The sequence below is a fragment of the Ictalurus furcatus genome, chromosome 6, assembly GCF_023375685.1.
Source record: "Ictalurus furcatus strain D&B chromosome 6, Billie_1.0, whole genome shotgun sequence".
NCBI lineage: Eukaryota > Metazoa > Chordata > Actinopteri > Siluriformes > Ictaluridae > Ictalurus > Ictalurus furcatus.
The window spans coordinates 11,503,188-11,510,957 of NC_071260.1; the positions used below are offsets into that span (position 1 = coordinate 11,503,188).

The window sequence follows — 7,770 nt, forward strand, 5'->3', positions numbered from 1 at the left end:
TGAATAGTGATATTTGAGCTACAGCATTATGTTTTGTAACCTATGTAAGGAATAAAACACAATGAGGCATCCTTTTATAGGAAAATAATCTACGCTGCGGTGGTGTGATATTGACCATTTTCACTTAGGGGTGTACTCACTTTTGTTGCCAGCGGTTTAGACATTAATGGCTGTGTGTTGAGTTATTTTGAGGGGACAGCAAATTTACACTGTTACACAAGCTGTACACACACTACTTTACATTGTAGCAAAGTGTCATTTCTTTAGTGTTGTCACATGAAAAGTTATAATCAGATATTTACAAAAATATATGTGGTGTACTCACTTTTGTAAGATACTGTATGCTACCATTTTCATTGCAACTACCTTTCACCGCAACTTTTCACTACAACTCCCTCAGCTTGTAATACAAGCCTGAAAAAGCAACACAAAAGAGAAATGCAACAGTTTGGTGCTGTCAGTGGGTCACTGGTTTGATGCAGTTATTACAAGCAAAAGATAAGTGTTATTTACTTTCATTCACTTTAAGACTATCTGTTCCTATAATTTTGCTCACCTAAAGATTGGGTGGTCTACCACCAAAGGTGCCATGTTTTAAGTTGTTTAACACATCAAGAGGTAAATATCAAGAAATGAAAACTGAAATTTTGATCCATCATCTCACATTCATCTTTTGATCTCAAACCCAAATGTCTTCAATGTATAGCAAAAACAACAGAATTGGCTTTGTGTTCCAACACAAAGGGGACTATATCTGCACTTTATTCCACATAATCCATACTTTGTCTGCCATCTATCTTTTACATTCTTGATATTCTATTTCTTTTCATCTACTTCTACATAAGTAAATTCTGTTTTACATCAGTTCTTTTTTATGTCACGGGCATTTGTAAAAACACATTTCACTGCATGTTGTACTGTGTGGGGTGTGGCTAATAAAATATTTATTTGAATTTATTAGTATTAGAGTCTATAAAAATGCTTAAAAGGAATCGTTACCAACTCACAAAGAATTTTATGCACAACTATAATAATTTATGAATATGGCCTTCATAGAAAGTGTTATTTGCAGCCAGATACAAACAAAAAGAACTGTGGGAGAAAGTGGGATTGTTCAATAGTATATGGGAGCAGGTGGGATTAGAATAATAATTAATAAAAATACTAACAATCCTGAACACATCTCTACTGTTGCACATAGAATGATAGTGACTAACCTGCTGCACCTGCTAATATAAAAATGTGATATAACGTATCATTCTCCTGCCATTCCCGGCTCGTTATGTCATCAATACCCATCTCTCTTCATCGTCACACCATTACCCTGTTCATGACCCCTCAGTGTGTAGCCATAAGCTGTCATCTTGAACGCCCTTCAGTGCCATTTTAAACAGATTTTAGAGGTAGAGTCAGCCATTGCTGACTGCATCAGAGTCTATCTGAGAGCATCCTTCTTTCTCTTTAATTCTCTTTCGCTCTCTGGCTCCATGCATTAAGGCATATACTTGTACAGATGAATGAGGGTAGTGAATAGCATATTAGAGTCAATCTGAACTTACATCACCTCAAATATGTTTCAGGTCTCTCTCCTTCTCTCTGTCTGTTTTTTATCTCTACACTGCAATCAGATTAGCTGATTATAATATAACATTTCCCTTACTTAATGTGCCTTTCAAATACTTTGATTCTCTGTGTGTGTGTGTGTGTGTGTGTGTGTGTGTGTGTGTGTGTTTACCCCCCAAATGCTCATAAATCTTGGCTGAGAAACACTCTTTCTTTGCCTGTCCCTCTAAGGCATTTGACCTTTGAGTCCTTTCCCTTTTATTTCTAAAGGAGAGAAAACAAGGAAGAAATAAATAAATGAAATAAATAGAACGTCTTTGCCTGTGATGGTTTAATAAAAGAATACCTCTTTGCCCTCTCTGCATAAATATTTTAGCTTCAGCAATCATTAAGGAAAACTGTGGCGTATTAGCATCCTCTTTTACAAAGCAGGGATCAGAGCTTCAAGACTTCCCCTAAGGAAGATACAGTGTAAATACAAACGCTGTCTTAGATGTTATGTGCATGATTTTGAATGCAAAGTGGCTTTATGTGTAAGACAAAGAGATTACTAGCAGCATAGGAAATTATTAGTAAGTGCATTGATGCTAAGCACTGGACACATCAGTTTGAATTTAATAAATGTTTGAATAAACACAAACATAATGCAACTTTAATACCCTTTTTATTTTGAGTTTACAGTTCATCTTCTCGTTAAGACAACATTTCAATACATAGCATTCAGGGCTAATCCATGTGCTAACACTTGAATTGTTTACCCATTTGCTCTCAGTTACCAATACCTGCCCAAGACAGAATTTCTTTTCATGGCTGGCTTGGACTCTGAAGCTCCTAGTTGATCCAGCCCTGCAGGGAGCCTTGGCCTGGCTGGTCCTGTCCTAATTCTCCCTTGAGGAGCTCCAGCGGAGTTGCAAGGCGCCTCTTGAGCAGGCAGAACTATGGGAATAATCCCTTTGGCAGGGATGGGAAAAATATCATCAACCTAGAAACAGGGCAGATGAAAAGTGTCTGACGCGGTAGTCCACCCACAAAGAACTCAGTGGGAATGTATGGATCTATAGGACGCACTGCAGGAGTAGGTTGAAATCACACCATGACCATGAGGCTGCCCTATACCTCATACCTTTATTTTCTTCCACAGACCATATGCTTTAGTTATAAATTCAAACGTAGCCAATTGCTAAAGGCAACACACAGGTTAATACAATAATCTTCTTAATGTGGAAAAAAAGAGAAAGAAAACAGATACTCCGCATTGACCAAGTTCACTCTAATTAACTTTACTTTCAACCCCAAATACCACACGAATACAAATAAGCTTCAATATCCTTCATACAGACCTTTTTAGTCTGCCTTCAATAAAGATGATTTTAATAGTTTTCTCCCTAGATAATAATACACCGGGATCTCAAATGTCGACTGAAGGAAAACAAACGTATCAGTGTCGAGGCAGATTTCATGCTCCATGTTCAGGTGGTATTAAAAAGCCCCATGCTGACTGATTTCCCCTCACCCATTCTCTTCATTTGGCTATGAGTAAGCTATGAAGAAGGGTGGCTGATGGGATGTTGGTGACACGGGGTTGGTGTGATGATCTCTAAAAGAAGGAATGAGGAGAAAAAGGGGAAATAAAAATGAAGGGTTAGTCACTCTGAAGCTAAATTGAGAAAGATGATGTGACGTAGTGAAACCTGCAGTGCATTGCAAGGCTGTGGTTTGTGCATAGCCACCTGGCAGGGAGGAATGGAGGGAGCTAAGCATTAAGGAGATTAAAAAACAGGAGGAGAGAGGATATGGAGTGGAAGAATGAAGCTCTGAAGGGGAGTGGGGCTGAAGTGGGGGCTTTTAGTTTCCTACTGATTTGGGCTGAATAAGGCTTTTTAGTACCCTGATGTGATCCCATAAGTGTTAAACTGTGAACTTGACCTAAACCTGATCTTTGAGTGTGTTTGCGTGGGAGTGGATGGAAGAAAACTAAGAACAATCAGTATGAAAATGCAAATCTAAAAACTCATATTGTAAAGTAATGATGATTCACTGCTTATTCAAATTTCTATTTGACTAAAGGGGTCACTCACCTGGACTTGTGAACTTTTTTTCCCTCATTCCTACTGACCAGACAAAGCTCTCACAGACTTCAGCATGACACCATATAAATTCCACCATATCTCATTTATCATGTGTACTATTGTTGCACACAGTAGAAGAATGTCTGGGAAAAGATAGGAATGGAGAGAAAATCAGTAAACGCTAAAAAGGCTATGATCTACAATAGAAACCCTGGTGTCTGTAACCCTGACACAGACCTCACAGTGGAAGCTTATTAGATTGCTATCCAATCCTATCATGTACATTGCTATCCCACAATGCCCTGGGCTGGGGACGGTGCCAGGGTGAATCAAAACCAATGTAATTTGTGTGCTGTTCCTCAAGATTAAATCCAGCAGAGGGACTAGGGTAAAGTATAGGCCACAATGTGTGTGATTATGGCAGACATTTTAATGCAGTCAAAGCCAATATAACTTAATGAATGCAGTATGAAAACAGTGAAGTACACTTTTTAATAAAAAAATAATAAAAAAAAAAAGGTTCAATCTGACACAAAGGGTACTTTAATTTGTCCATGTGGGAAATCCCTTAAAGGTTTGTAGAATATAGAATCTGACAACAGAGGATTACTCTTTCAGATAAGATTTTCACTTTAGAAAATAAACACATTTGAAATCTTTGATTTTCTTTAAATAAAGGTGTTATTTATTTACCTATTTATTTTTACTTGTAACAACCATATGTAGCAGGTAGTAGTGACCCAGTGGTGACCTCTCATCATTGTATACAGTATAGTGATATCACTATATACAGTATATGATTCTTAAGAGGACATGGTGGAGCACTAGATAGTGTTATGGCCTCACAGCTCCAGGGCCCCTGGTTTGGATCCGAGCCCATGTTACTATCTGTGTGAAGGTTCACATGTTCCTTTGTCCGCATGTGTTCCCTTCAGGTTCTAAGATTTCCTCCCATTGTCCAAAGACATGCATGTAGTCAGATTAAATACATCAAATTGCCCCTAGGTGTGACTAAGTATGTGAATGTGTGTTGGCTGGTTTCCTGCAATGGACTTGCATCCCATCCAGGGTGAATTCTCCGATCTTGCACCCAGTGTTCCTGGGATGTGCTCTGTATCCTCTATGACCTAGACCAGGATGAAAGCTATTTGTAACCCTCTCTGATTAGGAAATGCTCTATTTTAGGGTTCTACATAGAGCCTGAAGTGGTCAAGATAATATTAATAATAATAATAATAATAATAATAATAATAATAACTTAATGTTGCCCACTTACACACATTGCAACAAAGCATTATAAATGAATTACAGAAAAGGCAAGAAGAAGATAGTCTTGAATAATAATAATCTAGGGTAAATCACTTTGATCTCTTGTTGAGATCTGAGTTTACCAGAATACTGCCAGTAAATGGCAAGAAGAAGACATTCCTGAATAACAACAACAACAACAACAACAATAATAATAATAATAATAATAATAATAATAATAATAACTTAATGTTGCCCACTTACACACATTGCAACAAAGCATTAGAATGAATTATTATCTTCAAAAATACAAAACATATCCCCACACCAATTTTGCAATTGAACACAGTGATTTGTCCTTTTGAGACTCCTCATGTGGGGAAGGAGGTCACCAGCTTGGTGTCCAACCTCACTGTTACAGGTTACAAGGGCACTAGAGCTCTTAGATACCTCCAACAGCAGCTTTCCCAATTAATAATTAGAACTTTTTTAGAAACCTTTTTTTTTTTTTTTTTTTTTTTTTTAGAAATCTTAAAAACCTTTTCTTCCCTAAGATTATAGAGTTGCACTTGTTACTGTACTACATTTCATTTGTGTTTTAAGGTCACTGCACTTGTTACTGTATATCGCTTGTGTTGTAAGGTGTGACAGATATGCATTTTAGTCTTCTGACATGGAATCTGGCTCCTAGTGAGATATTAATTGCAAAAACTGTGTGTCTTTGAGATTGAGAGTTAATCAGGTTGTGAACAGCTGAACTGGGAGAATTGCTGCTCTTTTGCTATAATTTTGCTCAGGTGTTTGGGCCAAAGATTCACACAGTAACAGAGAGAAAGAGAGAGAGAGAGAGATTTACCTCTAATGAGCGATAAATCAATACAAGAGTCCAAGGACACTGAATTAGCTCCCATTCTCATTCAAGTGCTACTGGAAAAGAACCTTCTGTTTTTTTCCCCCTCAACCACAATACACATATAATTTTTCCCCAGCATATTTTTAAGCCTTTAGAGAGTGGTAGCAGTGTGTATCTGTGTCATGGTTGCCGTGACATCCTGTCACCGTGGAGACTGGGCACATTTTGAGTGTGCTGCCTTTGATTAGCTATTCGTGGAAATGTCAATCTCTAATAAAGCGGCTATATTACACCATCACAATTCTCTTTGTGACACTGCTGTATTAGCATCTCAATATCAAATGTGTCACTCGGTCTTTGGAGCAATTACAATACCTGGTTCAAAAAAGAGAACACATGGCCAAAACAAAAATTAAACGTATTCCATAAATCATTCCAGAAACGGAATAAAAGTGATATTGTGTGCAGGTAAATGGGTAAAATATACAGGCTAAAATGGTGTAAATTTTCATACAGTAGGCAACATGTTTTGCCAAGGGCGGAACCAGGTACCTTGTTTTGTTCATGCTCCTCAAATAAAAGTGATTTCCTTAACATATGCTGGTCAAACTGTTTTAATGTGCTCTCAAAAGCAAGACACAAAGAGTTGACATTTAGAGCCAATGCTTTGATCATCACATCAGTTCAGTAGTACAACCTTCACTATCCCCAAGAAGACAGCCTTAAGTGAACAAAAATCCCCTACGGTTCTTGGAAAGCTTATATTAGGACCACACAATCAAGAAAGTAGGATTGCAGCATAGATGCCATGGCAACTGTACACGGTGGGCAGTGCTATTTAGTGTGGAAAACCTGCACCAATGATACAATGACCTTTAGCTATGACTAATAACCATCTGAAACCATCACAGAGCTTCCAAAAGGAAGACTGAAGGACGAAAGAGATTTGTTTTGAGTAAAATAAAAGAACCCAGGCAAATGTGTACATGCATGCCCTCACCCCAAACACACGATTTCTTTTTTCTTTTTCTGTGGTGTCTTTAGTATCACCTTTGGCACGCTGTGCTTTAGAAGCTCATTTCTCTCCCTTTGCCTTTCTTAAAGGCAGAACCCATGCTAGCTCTGTCACAGGTGAGCTATTGCTGGTTTAAAAATAAATAAATAAAAAAGGAAAGAAAAGTAGAATAAGAACTGTAAGAGAGGGAGAAAGCTATGCTCATAAGAAAGCAAGGGTCTCTCTCACCAGGAGGCTGAGGTAGCCTATTATTTGCCCACTGAAAAATGGAGAAACTCTCTTGGGCGGCAAAGAGGGAGCACTTAGGGCCAAAATGGGCCCTCGCACTGTATTACAAAGTGCATTCAATCCCCTGCTGAGTACCTCTCTCTTTCTCTCTCTCTCTCTCTCTTTATCTCTCCATATTAAAAGAATTAAAGCATTTTAAAATATATTTCTTAAGGGAGCATGTTATGATTCTTGTCCCTGGTTAATGTTTTATTAATTCACTGAGATGGAACATTTTGGCACCAGAGCACTATGATTTTCACAAATAAGGACAATGACTTAAAGGAGAGCAGTGAATTTTTTTTTTTTTTTTTGTAAATCTGTAGTAACATGTGACAATAATGGAGCCAAGACACATTTTTCTTTCTTTCAAAGGGGGCACCTGGCCTCTTTGTTACAGAGTTACCACACAGTATTGTTCAGTTAGTGTTCACTCATTTACAGTTCACTCATTTCGAGGCATTTTTGCCTTCAGAACTGTCGCTCATTGCGACAGTTTTTTGTTTTTTTTGTTTACATTCTGTGTAAACTCGAGAGACTGTCAGAATCAGAAACAGCCTTATTTGCACACACAAGGAATTTGTTTCTGGCTTACACTTGCATTGAGTGCAGCATCCATCCATCCATCCATCTTAAACCGACTTTTCAGGGTCGCCAGGAACCTGGAGCCTATCTGGAGCATCGGGCACAAGGCGGGGGCACAATCGCAGGGCACAATCACATCACACACCTATTCTGGGAGGAAACCGGAGTAC

The 7,770-nt window shown here is 38.3% G+C and overlaps 1 long non-coding RNA gene across 1 annotated transcript; it reads right to left on the reverse strand.

Moving 5' to 3' along the window:
* Positions 1-1,802: 1,802 nt before the first annotated feature.
* Positions 1,803-5,883, reverse strand: LOC128608625 (uncharacterized). Its single transcript, XR_008386098.1, has 3 exons — positions 5,737-5,883; positions 3,642-3,775; positions 1,803-3,160 (listed from the first exon to the last, which is right to left on the reverse strand). It is a non-coding gene; the product is annotated as an uncharacterized LOC128608625 (long non-coding RNA).
* Positions 5,884-7,770: the final 1,887 nt, after the last annotated feature.